This window comes from Orcinus orca, chromosome 20, assembly GCF_937001465.1.
Source record: "Orcinus orca chromosome 20, mOrcOrc1.1, whole genome shotgun sequence".
In the NCBI taxonomy this organism is placed as follows: domain Eukaryota; kingdom Metazoa; phylum Chordata; class Mammalia; order Artiodactyla; family Delphinidae; genus Orcinus; species Orcinus orca.
The window spans coordinates 45,076,718-45,102,113 of NC_064578.1; the positions used below are offsets into that span (position 1 = coordinate 45,076,718).

The window sequence follows — 25,396 nt, forward strand, 5'->3', positions numbered from 1 at the left end:
CAACTAAGCCCGTGCACCACAACTACTGAGCCTGCGCTCTAGAGCCCACAAGCCACAACTGTTGAGCCCATGCACCACAACTACCAAAAGCCCACGCACCCTAGAGCCTGTGTGTCACAACTACTGAGCCCATGTGCAACAACTACTGAAGCCTGCGCACTCCAGGGCCTGCATGCCGCAACTACTGAGCCTGTGCTCTGCAACAAGAGAATCCACCACAATGAGAAGCCCGTGCACTGCAGCAAAGAGTATCCCCCACTTGCTGCAACTAGACAAAGCCCATGCACAATAATGAAGACCCAATGCAGCCAAAAAAAAAAATTTTTTTTTAAATAAAAAAAAATTTTTTTTAATTTAAGAAAAAGGCAGTCATCTTTGGGACTTCCCCGGTGGTCCAGTGGTTAAGAGTCCACCTTCCAATGCTGGGAGCAGGGGTTCAATCCCGGTTGGGGAACTAAGATCCCACGTGCCGTGCAGTGTGGCCAAAATCTTTTAAAAATAATAAAAAAATTAAAAAACAGTCATTTTTTCTATACTAGCAATGAACACCTAGAAGTTGAATTTAAAAAAACAATACCTATATGTGTATGTATAACTGATTTACTTTGCTGTACACCTGAAACTAACACAACATTGTAGATCAACTATACTCCAATAAAAATTTTTAAAATATAAACATTTTTAAAAAGACATACTTAGGAAATTTCAAGTATTCGATACAGTATGGTTAACTATAGTTGACATGCTGCACATCATCTCTCTAGAATTTCTTCATTTTGCACAACTAAAACCTCGTACTCCAGTTATTTGTGTTAAATGTAGATTCTGTTCATGTCTTGAAAATATTAAATATTTATATTCAATAAAATATAAGTTAAAAAAAATAAAAAACAATACCATTTTCAATAGCAACCCAAAAGGTGAAATGCTTAGGTATAAATCTAACAAAATATTTACAAAATCTATGTGGAGAACTACAAAAGAATGATAGAATTCATAGGTAGTTGACAAATAAATATATTTATTTATGTTTTCACATATAGATTTTTTTGTTCGTGAATATTCAAAGCAGTTTTATTATCACTGGACAAAAACTATAACTCAAATGTCCATCAAAAAGTAAACGGATAAGGCTTCCCTGGTGGCACAGTTGTTGAGGGTCCGCCTGCCGATGCAGGGGACGCGGGTTCGTGCCCCAGTCCGGGAGGATCCCACATGCCATGGAACGGCTGGGCCCGTGAGCCATGGCCGCTGAGCCTGCGCGTCCGGAGGCTGGGCTCCACAGCGGGGGAGACCAGGGCAGTGAGAGGCCCGCGTACCGCAAAAAAAAAAAAAAAAAAAGGATAAAGACATTTTGGTACATCCACAAAATGGAATACAAAACAGCAACATAAAAGGGATGAATGTCAAAATAATTATGTTAAATGTAACAAACAAAATACCACTTATATAAAATTGTCGAAAATTTATACTAATATATAGTCACAAAGATCAGTTCTTGCTTGGGGATAAGGAATAGAAAGGAGGATATATACAAAAATGCACCAAGAAACTTTTGCAGGTGATGAATACATCCATTATCTTGATATTTCTGCAGGTATATACACATGTAAAAACACAACAGACTGCACTTAATTTTTTTTTTTTTTTTTTTTTTGGCTGTGTTGGGTCTTTGTTGCTGTGCACAGGCTTTTCTCTAGTTGTGGTGAGTGAGGGCTACTCTTCGTTGCAGCACGCGGGCTTCTCATTGCAGTGGCTTCTCGTTACAGAGCATGGGCTCTAGGCGCGTGGGCTTCAGTAGTTGTGACACGTGGGCTCTGGAGTGCAGGCTCAGTAGTTGTGGCACATGGGCTTAGTGGCTCCACGGTATGTGGGATCTTCCCAGACCAGGGCTCGAACCCATGTCCCCTGCATTGGCAGGTGGATTCTTAACCATTGTGCCACCAGGAAAGCCCTATTTTTTTAAATTTTTATTTTATACTGGAGTATACTTGATTAACAATGTTGTGTTAGTTTCAGGTGTACAGCAAAGTGATTCAGTTATACATATATATGTATCTCTTCTTTTTCAAATTCTTTTCCCGTGTAGGTTATTACAGAATATTGAGCTGAGTTCCCTCTGCTATACAGTAGAACTTTGTTGGTTATCTATTTTAAATATAGTAGTGTATGTTTGTCAATCCCAAATTCCCAGTTTATCCCTCCCCCACCACATATAGATTTTTATTCATGTATTGGATCACTCAATATTGTTAAGGTGTCAGTTCTTTCCAATTTGAGCTATAGATTTAAGTCAATTCAAATCAAAATACCAGAAGTCTTTTTTGTAGATATCAACAAGTTGATGCTAAAATTTTATGGAAAGGCAAAGGAACAGAAATAGCCAATACAATTCTGGAAAAAAAAGTTGTAGGATTCACATTATCTGATTTCAAGACTTAATGTAAAGCTACGATAATCAAAGCAGCATGTTATTAGTGAAAGAATAGACATATAGATCAAGGGAATAGAATAGAGACTCCAGAAATAGACTCATATCTATATGGTCAATTGATTTTTTTTTTCCCAGTATAGCACGAAGGCAGTTCAATGGAGAACGGCTAAGTCATTTCAAAACATGATGCTGGAATAATTGAATGTCCATATGCAAAAGGATAAAAAAAGTAACCCTGACACAGACCTTATCCCTTAATAAAAAATTAACTCAAAATGAATTATAGGGCTTCCCTGGTGGCGCAGTGGTTGGGAGTCTGCCTGCCGATGCAGGGGACGCGGGTTCGTGCCCCGATCCGGGAAGATCCCACATGCCGCGGAGCGGCTGGGCCCGTGGGCCATGGCCGCTGAGCCTGCGTGTCCGGAGCCTGTGCTCCGCAACGGGAGAGGCCACAACAGTGAGAGGCCCGCGTACCGCAAAAAAAAAAAAAAAAAAAAAAAAGAATTATAGACCCACATATAAAATGCTATAAAACTTAGAAAATAGGAAAAATTCTGCATGGCTTTGGGTTTAGCAGTAAGTCAGGTATTTTGTAGGATATTCATCAGTTTGGATTTATCTAATGTTTTCTCATGATTAGATTGAATTGATAGATTTTGAAGGGAAGAATACCTCAGTGGTGATGTACCCTCTTCAGCACATTACATCAAGGGATACAATATGTGCTATTACTGGTGATGTTAGCCTTGATCACTTGGTTACGGTAATGTCTGTTAGATTTTCCATTGTAAATTTACTGTTTTTCTCTTTGGAGTTAATAAATTTGGGGAGATACTTTGAAGCTACATGACTATCTTGTTTCTCATTAAACTTTCATTCACTGATTTTAACATTCATTAGTGGATCTTGCCTGCAACAATTAAAATTGTAATTAGCTAATGATGATTTTTTTTACCTTCCTTATTTCTTCTATATTTACTAATAAGAATCCTTCTATAAGGAACTGTTGTTCCTACCTCATTTATATGTGTGTATGTCATTTATATGTGTATGGGTCCATAAATGTTTATTATAATACACATACAGACAGATACACAATCCAACATTGTTATTGGGGGGGTGTCAAATTGTTCCTTTAGCCTTCAGGAGCTATTCTATTTTTTATTCTCTTAATTTTTATTTTATATTGGACTATAGTTGATTTACAATGCTGTGTTAGTTTCAGGTGTACAGCAAAGTGATTTAGTTATACATGTACATATATCTATTCTTTTTCAAATTCTTTTCCCATTTAAGTCATTATAGAATATTGAGTAGAGTTCCCTGTGCTTTACAGTAGGTCTTTGTTGGTTATCTTTTTTTTTTTTAAAAAACTGGTATAGGGAAGTTTATAACAGCTTTATTCATGATTGCCAAAACTTGGAAGTAACCAAGATGTCCTTCAGTAAGTGAATGGATAAATGAACTGTGGAATATCCAGACAATGGGCCACGTGGCATGAGGGGTCTAGTTCCCTAAGCAGGGATCAAATTCATGCCCCCTGCAGTGGAAGCATGGAGTCCTAACCACTGGACTGCCAGGGAATTCCCTAGTCATCTATTTTAAATATAGTGGTGCATAGATGTAAATCCCAAACTCCCAATTTATCCCTCCCCACAACCTTTCTCCTTTGGTAACTGTAAGTTTGTTTTCTAAATCTGTGAGTCTGTTTCTGTTTTGTAAATAAGTTCATTTGTATCTTTTTTTTTTTTTTTTTTAGATTCCACATATAAGTGGTATCATATGGTATTTGTCTTTCTCTGACTTACTTCACTTAGCATGATAAACTCCAGGTCCATCCATGTTGCTGCAGATAGCATTATTTCATTCTTGTTAATGCCTAAGTAGTATTCCATTGTATATATGTACCACATCTTCTTTATCCATTCATCTGTCAATGGACATTTAGGTTGCTTCCATGTCTTAGCTATTGTAAACAGTGTTGCAATAAACATTGGGGTGCACGTATCTTTTCGAATTACGGTTTTCTCCAGATATATGCCCAGGAGTGGGATTGCAGGATCATATGGTAGCTCTATTTTTAGTTTTTTAAGGAACCTCCATACTGTTCTCTACAGTGGCTCTACCAATTTACATTCCATCCAACAGTATAGGAGGGTTCACTTCTCTCCATACCCTCTCCAGCATTTATTATTTGTGGATTTTATTTATTTATTTTTGGCCGTGCCACACGGCATGTGGGATCTTAGTTCCCTGACCAAGCATCAAAGCCATGCCCCCTGCATTGGGAGCTCAGAGTCTTAACCACTGGACTGCCAGGGAAGTCCTGTTTGTGGATTTTTTGATGATAACCATTCTTACTGATGTGAGTTGATATCTCGTTGTAGTTTTCATTTGCATTTCTCTAATAGTGACGTTGAACATCTTTTCATGTGCTTCTTGGCCATCTGTATGTCTTCTTTGGAGAAATGTCTATTTAGGTCTTCTGCCCATTTTTTAATCGGGTTGTTTGTTTTTATGATATTAAGCAGCATGAGCTGTTTGTAAATCTTGGAGACTAATTCCTTGTCGGTCATGTTGTTTGCAAATACTCTCTCCCATTCTGTGGGTTGTATTTTGAAAAAGATACTGCTGCAATTTGTCAGAGAGTGTTCTGCCTTAGTTTTCCTCTAAGAGTTTTATAGAAACTCACATTTAGATCTTTAATCCATTTTGAGTTTATTTTTGTATATGGTGTTAAGGAGTGTTCTAATTTCATTATTTTACATGTAGCTGTCCAGTTTTCCCAGCACCATTTATTGAAGAGAATGCCTTTCCTCCATTGTATGGTCTTGCCTCCTTTGCCATAGATTAATTGGCCATAGGTGCGTGGGTTTATTTCTGGGTTTTCTATCCTGATCCATTGATCTACATGTCTATTTTTGTGCCAGTACCATACTGTTTTGATGACTATAGCTTTGTAGTATAGCCTGAAGTCAGGGAGCCTGATTGCTCCAGCTCTGTTTTTCTTTCTCAAGATTGCTTTGGCTATTCAGGGTCTTTTGTGTCTCCATACGTATTTTAAGGTTTTTGTTGTTGTTGTTCTAGTTCTGTGAAAAATGCCACTGGTAAGTTGATAGGGACTGCATTGAATCTGTAGATTGCCTTGGGTAGTATAGTTATTTTGACAGTATTGATTCTTCCAATCCAAGAACATGGTATATTTTTCCATCTCTTTGTGTCATCTCCCACTTCTTTAATCAGTGTTTTATAGTTTTTAGAGTATGGGTCTTTTGTCTCCTTGGGTAGGTTTATTCCTAGGTATTTTATTCTTTTTTGATGTGATGGTAAATGGGATTGCTTCTTTAATTCCTCTTTCTGATCTTTTGCTGTTAGAAATGCAACAGATTTCTGTGTTTTAATTTTGTAACCTGCAACTTTACTGAATTCATTGATGAGCTCTAGTAGTTTTCTGGTAGTGTGTTTAGGATTTTCTATGTATAGTATCATGTCATCTGCAAACAGTGACAGTTTTCCTTCTTCTTTCCCAATTTGGATTCCTTTTATTTCTTTTTCTTCTCTGACTGCCATAGCTAGGACTTCCAAAACTATGTTGAATGAAAGTGGTGAGCATGGACATCCTTGTCTTGTTCCTGATTTTAGAAGAAATGCTTTCAGCTTTTCACCACTGGGTATGATGTTAGCTGTAGATTTTTTGTATATGACCTTTATTGTGTTGAGATTTGTTCCCTGTGTGCCCACTTTCTGGAGAGTTTTTATCATAAATTGGTATTGAATTTTGTCAAAATATTTTTCTGCATCTATTGAGATGATCATATGGTTTTACTCTTCTATTTGTTAATGTGGTGTGTCACACTGATTGATTTGTGGATATTGAAAAATCCTTGCATCCCTAGGATGAATCCCACTTGATTGTGGTGTATGATCATTTTAATATATTGTTGGATTTGGTTTGCTAGTATTTTGTTGAAGATTTTTGCCTATGTTCATCAGTGATATTAGCCTGTAATTTTCTTTTTTTGTGATATCTTTGTCTGGTTTTGGTATCAGGGTGAGAGTGACCTCATAGAATGAGTTTGGGAGTGTTCCTTTCTCTCCAGTTTTTTGGAATAGTTTCAGAAGGATAGGAGTTAATTCTTCTCTAAATGTGTGATAGAATTCGCTTGTGAAGCCATCTGGTCCTGGACTTCTGTTTGTTGGGAGTTTTTATTTTATTTTATTTATTTATTTTTGGCCACATTGGGTCTTCGTTGCTGCTCACAGGCTTTCTCTAGTTGCAGCAAGTGGGGGCTCTTCTTTGTTGTGGTGCGTGGGCCTCTCATTGTGGTGGCTTCTCTTGTTGTGGAGCACAGGCTCTAGGCATGCGGGCTTCAGTAGTTGTGGCACTTGTGGTCAGTAGTTGTGGCTCGTGGGCTCTAGAGCACAGGCTCAGTAGTTGTGGCACACAGGCTTAGTTGCCCCGTGGCATGTGGGATCTTCCAGGACCAGGGCTCAAACCCGTGTTCCCTGCATTCGCAGGCGGGTTCTTAACCACTGTGCCACCCAGGAAGTCCCTGTTTGGGAGTTTTTAAATCACGGTTTCAATTTCAGTACTTGTGAGTTGTTCATATTTTCTGTTTCTTCTTGGTCCAGTCTTGGGAGATTGTACCTTTCTAAGAATTTGTCCATTTCTTCTGTGTTGTCCATTTTATTGGCACATAGTTGCTTGTATTAGTCTCTTATGATCCTTTGTATTTTTGTGGTGCCCATTATGACTTCTCCTTTTTCATTTCTAATTTTATGGATTTGAGCCCTCTCCCTTTTTTTCTTCATGAGTCTGGCTAAAGGTTTATCAATTTCGCTTATCTTTTCAAAGAACTGGCTTTTAGTTTCATTGGTCTTTGCTATTATTTTCTTCATCTCTGTTTCATTTATTTCTGCTCTAATCTTTATGATTTCTTTCCTTCTACTAACTTTGGGGTTTGTTTGGTCTTTCTCTGGTTGCTTTAGGTGTAAGTTTAGGTTGTTTATTTGAGATTTTTCTTGTTCCTGAGGTAAGTTTGTATTGCTATAAACTTCCTTCTTAGAGCTGCTTTTGCTGCATTCCATAGGTTTTGGATCATTGTGCTTTTGTTTTCATTTGTCTCTAGGTATTTTTTGATTTTGTCTTTGATTTCTTCAGTGATCCATTGGTTGTTTAGTAGCATGTTGTTTAGCCTCCACATGTTTGTGTTTTTTACAATTTTTTTCTTGTAGTTGATTTCTAATCTCACAGCATTGTGACTGGAAAAGATGCTTGATATGATTTCAGTTTTCTTAAATTTACCGAGGCTTGCTTTGTGGCCCAGCGTATGGTTAATCCTGGAGAAAGTTCCATGTGCACTTAAAAAAAATATGTATTCTGCTGCTTTTGGATGGAATGCTCTATAAATATCAGTTAAGTCCATCTGCTCTAATGTGTCATTTAAGGCCTGTGTTTCCTTACTGATTTTATGTCTGGATAATCTGTCCATTGATGAAAGTGGGGTGTTAAAATCCCCCACTATTATTGTGTTACTGTCGATTTCTCCTTTTATGGCTGTTAGTATTTGCCTTATATATTGAAATGCTCCTGTGTTGGGTACATATTTATTTAAAATTATTATATCTTCTTGGATTGATCCCTTGATCATTTCGTAGTGTTCTTCTTTGTCTCTTGTAACAGTCTTTATTTTAAAGTCTATTATGTCTGATAAAAGTGTTGCTACTCCAGCTTTCTTTTGATTTCCATTTACATGGAATACCTCTTTCCATCCCCTTACTTTCAGTCTGTATGTGTCCCTAGATCTGAAGTGGGTCCTTTTTACCCATATATATGGGTATTGTTTTTGTATCCATTCAGTGAGTTTATGCCTTTTGGTTGGAGCATTTAATCCATTTACATTTAAGGTAATTATCGACGTGTATGTTCTTACCACCATTTTGTTAATTGTTTTGGATTTATTTTTGTACATCTTTTTGCTCCCCTTCCTCTTTTGTTCTCTTGTGATTTGATGACCATCTTTAGTGCTACGTTTGGATTGCTTTTTCTTTTTTGTGTGTGTATCTATTATAGTTTTGGGGTTTGCTGTTCCCATGAGGTTTTGATATAGCAGTCTATAAATGTATTGATACAAGATTGTTTTAAGTTGTCTCTTTCCTGCCTAGAGAAGTGCCTTTAGCATTTGTTGCAAAGCTGGTCTGGTGGTGCTAAATTCTCTTAGTTTTTGCTTGTTTGTAAAGTTTTTGATTCCTCTATTGAATCCGAATGAGAGCCTTGCTGGGTAGAGTGTTCTTGGCTGTAAGTTCTTCCCTTTCATCACTTCTAAATACATTGTGCAACTGCCTTCCGGCCTGCAGAGTTTCTGCTGAAAAATCAGCTGATAATTTTATGGGAATTTCCTTGCATGTTATTTGTTGCTTTTCCCTTGTTGCTTTTTAATATTTTCTCTTTGTCTTTAATTTTTTTAAATAAATTTATTTATTTATTTAGTTTTGGCTGTGTTGGGGCTTCATTGCTGTGCATGGGCTTTCTCTAGTTGCGGCAAGTGGGGGGCTACTCTTTGTTGCAGTGCACGGGCTTCTCATTGCGGTGGCTTCTCTTGTTGTGGAGCACGGGTTCTAGGCACGCAGGCTTCAGTAGTTGTGGCACGTGGGTTCAGTAGTTGTGGTTCGCGGGCTCTAGAGCACAGGCTCAGTAGTTGTGGTGCGTGGGCTTATTTGCTCCGCAGCATGTGGGATCTTCCCAGACAGGGCTCAAACCCGTGTCCCCTGCATTGGCAGGTGGGTTCTTAACCACTGCACTACCAAGGAAGCCCTTGTCTTTAATTTTTGTCAATTTGATTAATATGTGTCTCAGCATGTTCTTCCTTGGGTTTATCCTGCCTGGTACTCTGTGCTTCCTGGACTTGGGTGACTGTTTCCCATGTTAGGGACATTTTCAGCTATTATCTCTTCAGATATTTTCTCAGGTACTTTCTCTCTCTCTTCTCCTTCTGGACCCCTATAATGAGAATGTTGGTGCATTTAATGTTTTTCCAGAAGTCTCTTAGACTGTCCTCATTTCTTTTCATTCTTTTTTCTTCATCCTGTTCCACAGCAGTGATTTCCACCATTCTGTCTTCCAGATCACTTATCCATACTTCTGCCTCTTTATTCTGCTGTTGATTCCTTATAGTGTAGTTTTCATTTCAGTTATTGTATTGTTCATCTCTGTTCCTTAGATCTTATAGCTGTTTATTAAACATTTCTCATATCTTCTCAGTCAGTGTATCTTAACTCTTACATGGCCAGGGTGGAACTTTTTGACATTCCAAAACTGATTCTTGCATGCCTAATTAGAGAAAGTGGGCATAATAAAACATCTTTTCAAAATTCTGACCCTGAGAGAACAAAAGTAATTTTGGGAGAAAGTTTGAAGTTGTAACTCTTATCATGTCCTTGAAATGTAAACACATCCTACATTTCCTGAGACTACAGTCTTAGCTCAACTAGTAGAAACTAAAACTGAAAAAAGAAAAAAAAAGGGAAAAGAGGCCTTTTAAAACTCGAGCAGGAAAACTATGAGACCTCTGTGTCTATTTGGATATATGTACGTCTGTGTGTACATTATAAATATGATATGTCCCTACCTCCAGATGATATTACCAAAAATAATTTGTAAAAGAGCTGTATTTAATTGACTTAAAAGTAAGTACTTAGAAATCAAATACTTCTGAATGTAACTCAAGCTATCCAAAATTTTTAGGGTTCATATGATCTAAGATTAATCTTCAATAAGTGAAAACAAGTTTTAGTTGATGGTTTAATTAATATAGACACATCTTTAAAGTCATCAACATTAAATATAATACTTTTATTGTACCTAGGTTTACTAAATGCCAATAAGCTCATGTTACCTCTGTTATAAAATTTGTCAACAAGATAATTAACTTGGTATGATGATATTTTCATAAGTAATGAAATAGAGATAAATGGGATCAAAGTATTTGGGTGAACTCTTTAAGAATGATTACATTTTATGATGTGTCTACCTGAAAACAGTTTCTCCAGATTTTTGTTAACTTGAAACTTCACAGTTCTGCTACATTAAGTTAAATGATGGCAATTCATTGACTGTCTAGATCACTTTTTTTTTTTTTTGCGGTACGCGGGCCTCTCACTGTTGTGGCCTCTCCCGTTATGGAGCACAGGCTCCGGACGCGCAGGCTCAGCGGCCATGGCTCACGGGTCCAGCCGCTCCGTGGCATGTGGGATCTTCCCGGACCGGGGCACGAACCCGTGTCCCCTGCATCAGCAGGCGGACTGTCAACCACTGCGCCACCAGGGAAGCCCTAGATCACTTTTAATAAGATAAAATACTGAAACATTTATTGCTAAAGAAATCTATATTGACCTACTTTAGACCTCTTATTACAGAGGGACTAAATATGTTTGAGATTATTAATAATCTTGTGCATTATTTTTGTACATGTATCTTTTGCATTATTATTGAAAGATTGTACTATGAAGTGGCATATACTTCTAGAAATTAATTTAAAAAAGGGAACTGTGAGGGACTTCCCTGGTGATCCAGTCGTTAAGACTCCATGCTCTCAGTGCAGGAGGCCTGGGTTCGATCCCTTGTCAGGAAACTAGATCCCACATACCGCAACTAAAGGATCCTGCGTGCCGCAGCTAAGATCCGGCACAGCCAAATAAATAAATAAATATTAAAAATAAAAATACTTCAGGACTTCCCTGGTGGCACAGTGGTTCAGAATCCACCTGCCAATGCAGGGCACATGGGTTCGATCCCTGGTCCAGGAAGATCCCACATGCCACGGAACAACTAAGCCTGTGCACCACAACTACTGAACCTGTGCTCTAGAGCCCATGAGCCACAACTGCTGAGCCTGTGTGCTGCAACTACTGAAGCCCATGCACCTAGAGCCTGTGCTCTGCAAGAAGAGAAGCCACTGCAATGAGAAGCCTACGCACCACCACGAGGAGTAGCCCACGCTCTCCACAGCTAGAGAAAGCCCACGCTCAGCAATAAAGATCCAATGCAGCCAAAAAATAAATTAAAAATTTTTTAAATAATAAAAAGAGAACTGTGAGAAAAGAGTTTCAGGCATGGTCAGGACTAAGATTAGATTGAATTTAATTAAAGGGATGAATTTTAATATTGAAAATAAAATGGTACAAAACTAGAATTTGTTTTTTTCTCTGTAAAGAGGATAAGATTTTCTTGTACTATTGATCTGATTTTGATAGCATATTGTACAGTTTCTTTACCTCTTAGGCAGTCTGTTGTATCTTTCTGAATTTGCCCTTGAAATCTTTTATTGTCACTTTGGTTAAATGAATAAGTATTGTTTCACAGTGACTTATGATCTTACTTGGCCACGTGCTTAAAACCTTTTGATATCTTTGAAAGACTTCCTCAGATCAAATTCTAAATGAAGTTCTTCTGATCTCTAGCTAACTTTGGGATGCTTCAGAGGGCCCCTAAACATCTCAAAGGGAAATATTAAACTAATTAGATTTATCTGGTATGTTAAATTACCCGGGAAACGTGGTGAAATGAGTAATGATAAACCTTCTTAGATTATATTGTATGGGTTGTTAATATAAATATTCTAGAAATTATATGAAGTTCCTAAAATTTGAAATGTCCTGGTGTGTAGTCAGTCATAATTCTAGTTATTATCTTAAAATGTTGTATGTCACATAGTGAAATTTCCATGACAGTGGCATTGCAATCAGGTCTTCAACCATGTTTTGTGTTTTTTTTAATATTTATTAGTCTGTGCTGGGTCTTAGTTGCAGCATGTGGGATCTTCGTTGCCATGTGCAGGATCTTCACTGTGACATGCAAGATCCTTCAGTTGCTTCATGCAGGATATTTTAGTTGTGGCATGTGGACTCTTAGTTGTGGCATGCATGTGGGATCTAGTTCCCTGACCAGGGATTGAACCCAGGCCCCCTGCATTGGGAGCATGGCATCCTAACCACTGGACTACCAGGGAAGTCACTAACCATGCTTTAAATTTTAAGTCTTTTTTCATTTATAGGCAGTTGCTGTCTTACTCTTATGCTTTTGCAAAAATGCTTATAGATGAATTGCCTTTATGCTCCAAAGCAAAATTAGACCCAGAAGTGAAAGGACTTCCACTTTTTATGAGGGCTGTTTCAACAGTGGCTTGCTTGTGTAAGGTTACTGAAGAAATAGAAATGGGGTCTCCTTTAACTATTTATTTTATGTCCCACACTCAGTTGAGAGTCTTCTAAACTCTTACCACACTCAGCAGTATTCTGTAAGCTGACTAACTTCTTATGAAATATTGTTGCTTTCTGCACCTAATATTACTTTGGTTCAATGTAATACCTTAACCTTGCAACTTTGCTTCCAGAACCACAGAAAGAAAACACATGACTTCATTTTGTTAACTGATTATCATCTTGCTCCCAGGAATGAATTACAAAAAGCTCCTATTGGTAATGCTGATCTAATTTGAATTACAGATGGGTCCTACTTAAAGAATGAGCAGGTACATTATGAAGTTGGATATGTAGTAATGCCCACAGTGGACATAAATGAAAGCTCTTATATACCAAAAACAAAGTCAGCAGAATAACCTCTATTAATTGCCTTAACCAGAGCTTGCCAACTAAGACCAGATAGCAATTATTTATACTGACAGTCACTATGCCTTTGGAGTAGCACATGACTTTTGAATCCTATGGAAACAATGAGATTTTTTAACCTCTTCAGGACAACCTATTTTTTTTAATTTTTAAATTTAATTTTATTTATTTTTTTATACAGCAGGTTCTTATTAGTCATCAATTTTATACACGTCAGTGGATACGTGTCTATCCCAATTGCACAATTCATCACACCACCACTCGCACCACCCTGCCGCCTTCCCTGCTTGGTGTCCATATGTTTGTTCTCTACATCTATGTCTCAATTTCTGCTCTGAAAACTGGTTCATCTGTACCATTTTTCTAGGTTCCACATATATGCATTAATATACGATATTTGTCTTTCTCTTTCTGACTTCCTTCACTCTGTATGACAGTCTCTATATCCATCCATGTCTCAACAAATGACCCAAATTCGTTCCTTTTTATGGCTGAGTAATATTCCACTGTATATATGTACCACATCTTTATCCATTTGTCTGTCCATGGGCATTTAGGTTGCTTCCATGACCTGGCTATTGTAAATAGTACTGCAGTGAACATTGGGGTGCATGTGTCTTTTTGAATTATGGTTTTCCCTGGGTATATGCCCAGTACTGGGATTGCTGGATCATATGGTAATTCTATTTTTAGTTTTTTAAGGAACCTCCATACTATTCTCCATAGTGGCTGTACCAATTTACATTCCCACCAACAGTGCAAGAGAGTTCCCTTTTCTTCACACCCTCTCCAGCATTTGTTGTTTGTAGATTTTCTCCTGATGCCCATTCTAACTGGTGTGAGGTGGTAACCTCATTGCAGTTTTGATTTGCATTTCTCTAATAATTAGTGATATTGAGCAGCTTTTCATGTGCTTCTTGGCCATCTGTATGTCTTTTTTGGAGAAATGTCTATTTAGTTCTGCCCATTTTTGGATTGGGTGGTTTGTTTTTTTAATATTGAGCTGCATGAGCTGTTTATATATTTTGGAGATTAATCCTTTGTTGATTCATTTGCAAATATTTTCTCCCATTCTGAGGGTTCTCTTTTCATCTTGTTTATGGTTTCCTTTGCTGTGCAAAAGCTTTTAAGTTTCATTAGGTCCCATTTGTTTACTTTTGTTTTTATTTCCATTACTCTAGGAGGTGGATCAAAAAAGATCTTGCTGTGATTTATGTCAGAGTGTTCTTCCTATGTTTTCCTCTAAGAGTTTTATAGTGTCTGGTCTTACATTTAGGTCTCTAATCTATTTTGAGTTTTTTTTGTGTGTGGTGTTAGGGAGTATTCTAATTTCATTCTTTTACATGTAGCTGTCCTGTTTTCCCAGCACCACTTATTGAAGAGGCTGTCTTTTTTCCACTGTATATTCTTGCCTCCTTTATCAAAGGTAAGTGACCATATGTGCGTGGGTTTATCTCTGGGCTTTCTATCCTGTTCCATTGATCTGTATTTCTGTTTTTGTGCCAGTACCATGCTGTCTTGATTACTGTAGCTTTGTAGTATAGTCTGAAATCAGGGAGCCTGATTCCTCCAGCTCCGTTTTTCTTTCTCAAGATTGCTTTGGCTATTCGGGATCTTTTGTATTTCCATACAGATTGTGAAATTTTTTGTTCTAGTTCTGTGCCAGTGGTATGTTTGATAGGGATTGCATTGAATCTGTAGATTGCTTTGGGTAGTAGAGTCATTTTCACAATGTTGATTCTTCCAATCCAAGAACATGGTATATCTCTGCATCTATTTGTATCATCTTTAATTTTTTTCATCAGTGTCTTATAATTTTCTGCATACAGGTCTTTTGTCTCCTTAGGTAGGTTTATTCCTAGATTTTTTGTTGCAGTGGTAAATGGGAGTGTTGTCTTAATTTCACTTTCAGATTTTTCATCATTAGTGTATAGGAATGCAAGATTTCTGTGCATTAATTTTGTATCCTGCTACTTTACCAAATTCATTGATTAGCTCTAATAGTTTTCTGGTACCACCTTTAGGATTCTCTATGTATAGTATCATGTCATCTGCAAACAGTGACAGCTTTACTTCTTCTTTTCTGATTTGGATTCCTTTTATTTCTTCTCTGATTGCTGTGGCTAAAACTTCCAAAACGATGTTGACTAATAGTGGTGAGAGTGGACAACCTTATCCTGTTCCTGATCTTAGTGGAAATGGTTTCAGTTTTTCACCATTGAGGACGATGTTGGCTGTGGGTTTGTCATATATGGCCTTTATTATGTTGAGGAAAGTTCCCTCTATGCCTACATTCTGGAGGGTTTTTATCATAAATGGGTGTTGAATTTTGTCAAAAGCTTTCTCTGCATCTATTAAGATGATCATACGGTTTTTCTCCTTCAATTTGTTAATATGGTGTATCACATTGATTGATTTGCATATATTGAAGAATCCTTGCATTCCTGGGATAAACTCAACTGATCATGTTGTGTGATCTTTTTAATGTGCTGTTAGATTCTGTTTGCTAGTTTTTTGTTGAGGATTTTTGCATCTATGTTCATCAGTGATATTGGCCTGTAGTTTTCTTTCTTTGTGACATCTTTGTCTGATTTTGGTATCAGAGTGATGCTGGCCTCGTACAATGAGTTTGGGAGTCTTCCTCCCTCTGCTATATTTTAGAAGAGTTTGAGAAGGATAAATGTTAGCTCTTCTCTAAATGTTTGATATAATTCACCTGTGAAGCCCTCTGGGCCTGGGCTTTTGTGTTTTGGAAGATTTTTAATCACAGTTTCAATTTCAGTGCTTGTGATTTGTCTGTTCATATTTTTTATTTCTTCCTGGTTCAGTCTCAGAAGGTTGTGCATTTCTAAGAATTTGTCCATTTCTTCCAGTTTGTCCATTTTTTTGGCATAGAGTTGCTTGTAGTAATCTCTCATGATCCTTTGTATTTCTGCAGTGTCAGTTGTTACTTCTCCTTTTTCATTTCGAATTCTATTGATTTGAGTCTTCTCCCATTTTTTCTTGATGAGTCTGGCTAATGGTTTATCGATGTTGTTTATCTTCTCAAAGAACCAGCTTTTAGGTTTATTGATCTTTGCTATTGTTTCCTTCATTTCTTTTACATTTATTTCTTATCTGATCTTTATGATTTCTTTCCTTCTTCTAACTTTGGGATTTTTTTGTTCTTCTCTCTCTAGTTGCTTTAGGTGTAAGGTTAAGTTGTTTATTTGAGATGTTTCTTGTTTCTTGAGGTAGGATTGTATTGCTATAAACTTCCCTCTTAGAACTGCTTTTGCTGCATCCCATAGGTTTTGGGTCGTCGTGTTTTCATTGTCATTTGTTTCTAGGTATTTTTTAATTTCCTCTTTGATTCCTTCAGTGATCTCTTTGTTATTAAGTACTGTATTGTTTAGTCTCCATGTGTTTGTATTTTTTACAGATTTTTTCTTGTAATTGATATCTAGTATCATAGCATTGTGGTCAGAAAAGATACTTGATATGATTTCAATTCTCTTAAATTTACCAAGACTTGATTTGTGACCCAAGATATGATTTATCCTGGAGAATGTTCCATGAGCACTTGAGAAGATAGTGTATTCTGTTGTTTTTGGTTGGAATGTCCTATAAATATCAATTAAGCCCATCTTATTTAATTTTTCATTTAAAGCTTGTGTTTCCTTATTTATTTTCATTTTGGATGATCTGTTCATTGGTGAAAGTGGGTTGTTAAAGTCCCCTACTATGATTGTGTTCCCGTTGATTTCCCCTTTTATGGCTGTTAGTATTTGCCTTATGTATTGAGGTGCTCCTATGTTGGGTGCATAAATATTTACAATTGTTATATCTTCTTCTTGGATTGATCCCTTGATCATTATGTAGTGTCCTTTTATGTCTCTTGTAATAGTCTTTGTTTTAAAGTCTATTTTGTCTGATACGAGAGTTGCTACTCCAGCTTTCTTTTGATTTCCATTTGCATGGAATATCTTTTTCCATCTCCTTACTTTCAGTTTGTATGTGTCCCTAGGTCTCAAGTGGGTCTCTTGTAGACAGCATATATATGGGTCTTGTTTTTGTATCTATTCAGCCAGTATGTGTCTTTTGGTTGGAGCATTTAATCCATTTACATTTAAGGTAATTATTGATATGTATGTTCCTATTCCCATTTTCTTAATTGTTTTGGGTTTGTTATTGTAGGTCTTTTCCTTCTGTTGTGTTTCTTGCCTAGAAAAATTCCTTTAGCATTTGTTGTAAAAGCTGGTTTGGTGGTGCTGAATTCTCTTAGCTTTTGCTTGTCTGTAAAGGTTTTAATTTCTCCGTCAAATCTGAATGAGATCCTTGCTGGGTAGAGTAATCTTGGTTGTAGGTTTTTCTTCTTCATCACTTTAAATATGTCCTGCCAGTCCCTTCTGGCTTGCAGAGTTTCTGCTGAAAGATCAGCTGTTAACCTTATGGGGATTCCCTTGTGTGTTATTTGTTGTTTTTCCCATGCTGCTTTTAATATTTTTTCTTTGTATTTAATTTTTGATAGTTTGATTAATATGTGTCTTGGTGTGTTTCTCCTTGGATTTATCCTGTATGGGACTCTCTGTGCTTCCTGGACTTGATTAACTATTTCCTTTCCCATATTAGGGAAGTTTTCAACTATAATCTCTTCAAATATTTTCTCAGTCCCTTTCTTTTTCTCTTTTTCTTCTGGGACCCCTATAATTCGAATGTTGGTGCGTTTAATGTTGTCCCAGAGGTCTCTGAGACTGTCCTCAATTCTCTTTATTCTTTATTCTGCTCTGCAGTCGTTATTTCCACTATTTTATCTTCCAGGTCACTTATCCATTCTCCTGCCTCAGTTATTCTGCTATGACCCCTTCTAGAGAATTTTTAATTTCATTTATTGTGTTGTTCATCACTGTTTGTTTGCTCTTTAGTTCTTCTAGGTCCTTGTTGAACGTTTCTTGTATTTTCTCCATTCTATTTAGAAGATTTTAGATCATCTTTACTATCATTATTCTGAATTCTTTTTCAGGTAGACTGCCTATTTCCTCTTCATTTGTTAGGTCTGGTGGGTTTCTGCCTTGTTCCTTCATCTGCTGTGTGTTTCTCTGTCTTCTCATTTGGCTTAACTTACTGTGTTTGGGGTCTCCTTTTCGCAGGCTGCTCGTTCATAGTTTCCGTTGTTTTTGATGTTTGTCCCCAGTGACTAAAGTTGGTTCAGTGGGTTGTGTAGGCTTCCTGGTGGAGGGGATTAGTGCCTGTGTTCTGGTGGATGAGGCTGTATCTTGTCTTTCTGGTGGGCAGGTCCATGTCTGGTGGTGTGTTTTGGGGTGTGTGTGGCCTTATTATGACCATATAATTTTATCATATGATTTTATGATTTTGGGGTGTGTGTGGCCTTATTATGATTTTCTGCTAATGGATGGGGTTGTGTTCCTGTCTTGCTAGTTGTTTGGCATAGGGTGTCCAGCACTGTACCTTGCTGGTCATTGAGTGGAGCTGGGTCTTGGTGTTGAGATGGAGATCTCTGGGAGATTTTTGCCGTTTGATATTATGTGGAGCTGGGAGGTCTCTTATGGACCAGTGTCCTGAACTTGGCTCTCCAACCTCAGAGGCACAGCCCTGTCACCTGGCTGGAGCACCAAGAGCCTGTCATCCACACAACTCAGAATAAAAGGGAGAAAGAAAAAAGAAAGAAAGAAGAAGGTAAAATAAAAAAGTTATTTAAAAAGATAAGTATTTAAAAAAATTTTTTTATGTAATTTTAAAAAAGAAAGCAAGAAAGAAGAGAGCAACCAAACCAAAAAACAAATCCACCAATGATAACAAGTGCTAACAATTATACTAAAAACAAATACAAACCAAAAAAAAAGGACGGACAGAACCCTAGGATAAATGGTAAAAGCAAAGCTATACAGAGAAAATCACACACAGAAGCATACATATACACACTCACAAAATGAGGAAAAGGGAAAACAATATATATGTCGTTGCTCCCAAAGTCCACCTCCTCAATTTGGGATGATTCTGTGTCTATTCAGGTATTCCACAGTTGTAGGGTACATCAAGTTGATTGTGGAGATTTAATCCGCTGCTTCTGAGGCTGCTGGGAGAGATTTCCCTTTCTGTTCTTTTTTCGCACGGCTCCTGGGGTTCAGGTTTGGATTTGGACCCGCCTCTGCGTGTAGGTCACCTGAGGGCGTCTGTTCTTTGCTCAGACAGGATGGGGTTAAAGGAGCAGCTGATTCGGGGGCTCTGGCTCACTCAGGCCATGGAGAGGGAGGGGTACGGAGAGCAGGGTAAGCCTGCGGCGGCAGAGGCAGGCATGACGTTGCAGCAGCCTGAGGCGTGCCGTGTGTTCTTCCAGGGAAGTTGTCCCTGGATCACGGGACCCTGGCAGTGGCGGGATGCACGGGCTCCCCAGAAGGTGGGTGTGGATAGTGACCTGTGCTCGCACACAGGCTTCTTGGTGGCGGCAGCAGCAGCCTTAGTGTCTCATGCCCGTCTCTGGCGTCTGCGCTGATAGCTGTGCCTCGCGCCAGTCTCTGGAGCTCCTTTAAGTGGCGCTCTTAATCCCCTCTTCTCACGCAACAGGAAACAAAGAGGCAAGAAAAAGTCTCTTGCCTGTTCAGCAGCTCCAGACTTTTTCCCAGACTCCCTCCCGGTTAGCTGTGGCGCACTAGCCCCTTCAGGCTGTGTTCACGCAGCCAACACCAGTCCTCTCCCTGGGATCCCCCTGAAGCCAGAGCCTCAGCTCCCAGCCCCAACCCATTCCGGCGGGTGAGCAGACAAGCCTCTCGGGCTGGTGAGTGCTGGTCGGCACTGATCCTCTGTGCAGGAATCTCTCCACTTTGCCCTCCGCACCCCTGTTGCTGTGCTATTCTCTGTGGCTCTGAAGCTTCCCCTTTCCCCCACCCGCAGTCTCTGCCCACGAAGGGGCTTCCTAGTGTGTGGAAACCTTTCCTCCTTCACAGCTCCCTCCCACTGGTGCAGGTCCCGTCCCTATTCTTTTGTCTCTGTTTTTTCTTTTTTCTTTTGCCCTACCCATGTATGTGGGGAGTTTCTTGCCTTTTGGGCAGTCTGAGGTCTTCTGCCAGCGTTCAGTAGGTGTTCTGTAGGAATTGTTCCACATGTAGATGTATTTCTGATGTATTTGTATTTCTTGCCTTTTGGGCAGTCTGAGGTCTTCTGCCAGCGTTCAGTAGGTGTTCTGTAGGAATTGTTCCACATGTAGATGTATTTCTGATGTATTTGTGGGGAGGAAGATGATGTCCATGTCTTACTCTTCTGCCATCTTGAAGCTCCTCCTCTTGTTATATTCTAATTGGCCTTACATTACATTTCTTAATGAACTAACATCTTTATGATGTTTAGTCTTCCAATTGTTTACCTAAAACAATATATCAGCCAGTTATTTTACCAGCAAAATGGGTTTATTTGGGAACAGCAAAGAATTGCGATTCAGGACATGCAATCTATGGCAAACCACAGGCAAGTCCAAAGGAGAGAGTTTTTTTGTTTTGTTTTGTTTTATAGAGGAGAAGAGGGAGTGGGAGTGGCTATTACGAAGAGTTCATTGGAGGAAACCAGGAGTTTGAAGTGAGTGGCATTTTATTGGCTGAGTTGTGACAGTCGCTCACTGGCTGGGCTGTTGCCAGGAAAGGAAAAATTCTTCCTCCTACTTGGTAGTAAAGTAGTATCCTTCTTCCTGTTGGAGATGCGAAGTACCTCTCTTCATATTGGGTGTGCAATTGACATGAGTGGTTGGTTTTAAGAACTCCGCCTCCTGGCCTCCCAACTCCTTTTTAAATTAGTTTGTTAATTTTCACATTTCCCCTTTTGATCATGATCTTTCTCTGACACCTGAAACTAACACAGCATTGTAAATCAACTGTACTTCAGTTAAAAAAATAAAAGATCTTTCTCTGAAAGCATTGCTGATCAAGAGTCAGGTTTTTCCTGGTTCAGCAGCCTTTTCTCCCTCAGTGCTAGGAAGGACCTTTCCTGGGTGTCCTCACACTGGATGGAAAGTGCACAGATTGGAAATCTGTTGAGATTTGAGTAACAAATACATTTGAGTAACAAGGAGTATATTTACAAATTTTTGTTAAGTGTCTACTTAGGAGTGGAATTCGGTGACACTGGATATATATGTTGAACTGTGATACTTTCAATTTTCCTAAGCAGCTTTGCTAGTGTGCATTCCCACTATTAGTGTATAAGAGAATTCTTCTTGTTATGCAACCTTAAAGGCATTTGATATTGTTTCTCTCCCATCTTTTCATTTTAGCCGTTCTGTTGAGTAGTTGGTAGCATTGTGTTTTAATTCGCATTTCCCTGAAAATTGCAGTACTGCTTTATTTTTATTGACTATTTGGATACCCTCTTTTAAGAAATGCCCATTGAAGTCTTCCACACAGTGTTCTGTTTGGCTGGCTGGGGTTTTTCTTACTGGTTTTTAGGAGTTGATTTTTATTCTGGATACAACTTGAGATATATCTGTATCTATATAGCTAAATATCTATGTATAGCTATCCCTATCTATGTATACCTATATCTCCACACATTAATCTACCCATCACCCATTAATCTTTGAAATCTTCCTTGCTTTTTTGGTACAGGAAATCCTGGACTCAACTCATACCTTCTCTGCTTCAGATCAGAAATCCACAAGTACTCCAAAGAAACTAGGGTTGGGGTGTATGTGTGTATTTCATATATAATATCTTGCATATGACAGCTTACCTTTTACTTTCTTATTGATGACTTTGAACAGTAGTTCTTAATTTAGAAAAGCAGAAAATGTGCTTTTATTTTCCTTTTGAACTATCAACTTTCCAAGTACAGTTATTTAAATAGCCACCTTGCTGACATTGGAAATGCTCTTTCACATATATATATATATATATATATTCATTGATTAAATGCATTTTAATAAATGATCATCCGTCTCCCTCCCTCACTCTTGCTCTCTCCTGTTGTCTCACTGTTAGCCTGGGTTGCTTCTTAAGCTGTTTCCTATGTTATTTTGACATCACTTACTAATCTGTGCAATCTTCCTTACTTTTTGGCATGGGAAATCATGGACACACATACCTTCCTTGCTTTAGATTAGGAATCTGCAAATTCTCCAAAGAGCACAGGTTGATATTAGTAGGGAATAATACTTAAAGACCACAGTTTGGATGATAGGAATGTGCATTACTGTTACCTTTCCTAGGGAATAATTCGTTGACAGGCTTCTCTGTTCTTCAAGAGAAGTTGGTCTATTTACATTTTATTTTTTTATTTTATTTTTTTGCGGTACGTGGGTCTCTCACCTCTGTGGCCTCTCCTGTTGTGGAGCACAGGCTCTGGACGTGCAGGCTCAGCAGCCATGGCTCACGGGCCTAGCTGCTCCGTGGCATGTGGGATCTTCCTGAACCAGGGCACGAACCTGTGTCCCCTGCATCGGCAGGCGGACTCTCAACCACTGCGCCACCAGGGAAGCCCAACACTTTATCTTTTTTAGAGTTGGTTTTGATCAGTTCTTTTCCTAAAAATAAAAAACTATTTCACATATAGATTAAAATTTATTTACAAAATAATCTTGCATAATTAAAAAAATATATTTTTAGTCATTTCCCCTTTGTCATTTAAAAGTTTTCTCTTCCTCTTTTTTCTTTATTAGGTAGGCCAAGAATTTATTTCTCTTACTGATTTGTTTTTAAGAATGAGCTTTTTTATTTGTTTACCCCATCTTTTTGTATTTTTTGACTGATTACATTTTGTCTTTATTCCTTTCTTTTGCTTTACTTCAGCTTACATTCCTTTTTTATCTTTTTGTAGGGTGCTTAGTTCAGTCTTATATTTAGGTTAATATAACCATTTAAGTCTTTGACTTTTTTTCTGAGCACTAAATTGGTATGCCATCCATTCTGATGTTATTTTTGTCATCAAAGTTTTCTAGAAAGTCTGATATTTTAATTGTTTTTAATATTTATTTATTTATTTAGGCTGTGCCGGGTCTTAGTTGTGGCACACAGGATCTTTGCTGCGGCATGCAAACTCTTAGTTGTGGCATGCATGCAGGTTCTAGTTCCCCAGCCAGGGATCGAACCCAAGCCCCCTGCGTTGGGAGCACAGAGTCTTACCCACTGGACCACCCGGGAAGTCCCTGATATTTTAATTTGTATTTCCTCATTGAAACAACAGTGGCTTAGTTAAGTACATTGTTTACAAATAGAAAAGCTTTTAATTTTTTGCTGTTATTATTTAAATTTTTATTGTGTTATATTCAGAGATTGTTTTGTTTCAAACACCCTCCTTTTAAATTTTTTTTAGTTTTTTATTTTATTTTATTTTTTTGGTGGTACGCGGGCCTCTCACTGTTGTGGTCTCTCCCGTTGTGAAGCGCAGGCTCTGGACATGCAGGCTCAGCAGCCATGGCTCATGGGCCCAGCCGCTCGGCAGCATGTGGGATCTTCCCGGACCGGGGCGCGAACCCGTGTCCCCTGCATCGGCAGGCGGACTCTCAACCACTGCGCCACCAGGGAAGCCCCCTCCCTCCATTTTTATACTTATATTGTAATCACAGAAAATTTCTTCTCCATTCATTTCAAATTGAGCCTTACATCCACTATTTAGATTTTTCTTAGGCTCTTCTTTTATCTAGATTGCCACCCTCCAGGTTTTATCCCAAATATCCTTTTTAATAGATTCCCTGACACTCCTAGTTTCCCCAATTTCCTCATACCATTCACTTACTCTGCTCTCTCCAAAATTATGGTCTCCTTGTTCAGTTTTTAAATAACTGTTCAATATGATACATAACTGCTATAATATCTAAAAATCATTCAGATACTTTTCCATAAAGAATAAGAATGGTTGGTTCTAGATGTAAGGGGATAGAAGGGAAATCTGTGAAATGTTATGAAGTAAGCAGACTGAGCATCTAGGAGGGTTGAATAATAGTGAAACTCAACTGAATATATGTTAATTATACACATCTCTATGCACAGCAGGGAATGAACAATATTGGTGGAGACATCTCTGTTTGATTGGATAACTGCTTAAAGAATCATTAGGTAAAACAAGGACCTTTTTCCTTTTACACATTTGGCTGAGCTACCTTGAATTTCCTTTAGTTCCTATATATATATATAGGAAGTAAAGTAAGAAAAAGTGCACTTAATCACTGCAGTAAGGTATGAGAGATGAGAGGTAGGGAGAAATGTCTTTTGAGTGTTGTGAAATTATTTAAGTGATTATTATGATATTCAACTGCATTACAGTGACTTTGTAATATTTTCATCTAGTATCATAGTTTGACAGTTATCATTTTATTCTAAAGTTAATCATTTAACACCTGCTATGTCCCAGTCAATTTATTTATTTTGAACGAAATAGGAATTATATCTTCTTTTGGGATGGTTTGGGAATCAGAAACAGCAAAGCAAAGCGAAAATTTATGTATATGTGTTGAAAACTGTGACATGAAGAAAAGAATCATGATGTTGTGATTGAGAATAAACATGGATCTACTTATAGTCAGCAGGGCAAGCATTTCTTTGCAAGAAATGTTTAACCTAAGATGAAAGGATGAATAGTCAGCCTTTCATTGAGTCCAGGAGAGGTGATTCTTAGGAGATGAAATAGCCTGTAAAAAGCTGTATGAAATGGAAAGGTTGTGGGCATAATCTAGGAGCTGAACAGTAGCAAGTGTCCTAAGAGAGTAAAGAGGACAGTTTCTTCCAGAGAAGTCTTGAGGTAAGCAAAGGCCATATTATATTCTATGGTAACATGTTTGGATTTTATTCTAAGAGTAAAGGAAATGATTAATATTATTAAATGGGAACTCCTAAACTTTGATTTATATTGGAATCATCTTGTGAAGTTATTAAACATGTAGATGCCCAATTACTCCTTTAGATTTGATTCACCTTGGTCTGGGGTGGTACCCAAATAGCTGTACTTGTAAGAAGCTCTCCAGATTATTCTGATTGACACCTAAATTTCAAATCACCACAGTCTTACATAATCTCTCATTATTCTCTCAGCTCATATTGTTTTGATTTAAAACTACCTAATTATATTGAAAGTTCTTTAAGCCATTTATTTCTTTTCAAGAATTGTTTTCATTTTGTATCCTATTTTTAAGATAGAAACTGTATGTTTTGCTGGCTGCTAGAAAGTTATCTTTGTTTGCTTTTTTGTTTTCTTTTAGGCTTACTCTCCAGGTATAAGACCAAGAAGTTATCTCCAGAGGACATTTATGAAATCAGTTTATCCTGATGGAAGATAATAGGAGGAAGTAAAACTCCTTGTCTTAAAGGATCTATTTTGAGAAATGAGTGGCAGAGCAAAAGTGAGTTTGAGGGTCAACAG

The 25,396-nt window shown here is 38.0% G+C and overlaps 1 long non-coding RNA gene and 1 pseudogene across 6 annotated transcripts in view; one reads left to right on the forward strand and one right to left on the reverse strand.

The window, feature by feature from the left end:
* LOC117198228 (uncharacterized) overlaps positions 1-25,396 on the forward strand; it is a 39,014-nt gene that overhangs the window by 9,806 nt on the left and 3,812 nt on the right. For 2 of the 6 annotated variants that reach the window (XR_007474178.1, XR_004479284.2), the window contains 2 exons: positions 24,031-24,096; positions 25,236-25,376. This is a non-coding gene — a long non-coding RNA (uncharacterized LOC117198228). The remainder of the gene's footprint in view (positions 1-24,030; positions 24,097-25,235; positions 25,377-25,396) is intronic. The other 4 variants (XR_007474179.1, XR_007474180.1, XR_007474177.1 and 1 more) reach the window with 2 other exon arrangements.
* Positions 15,079-25,396, reverse strand: part of LOC101274236 (60S acidic ribosomal protein P1-like) — a 46,703-nt pseudogene continuing 36,385 nt past the window's right edge.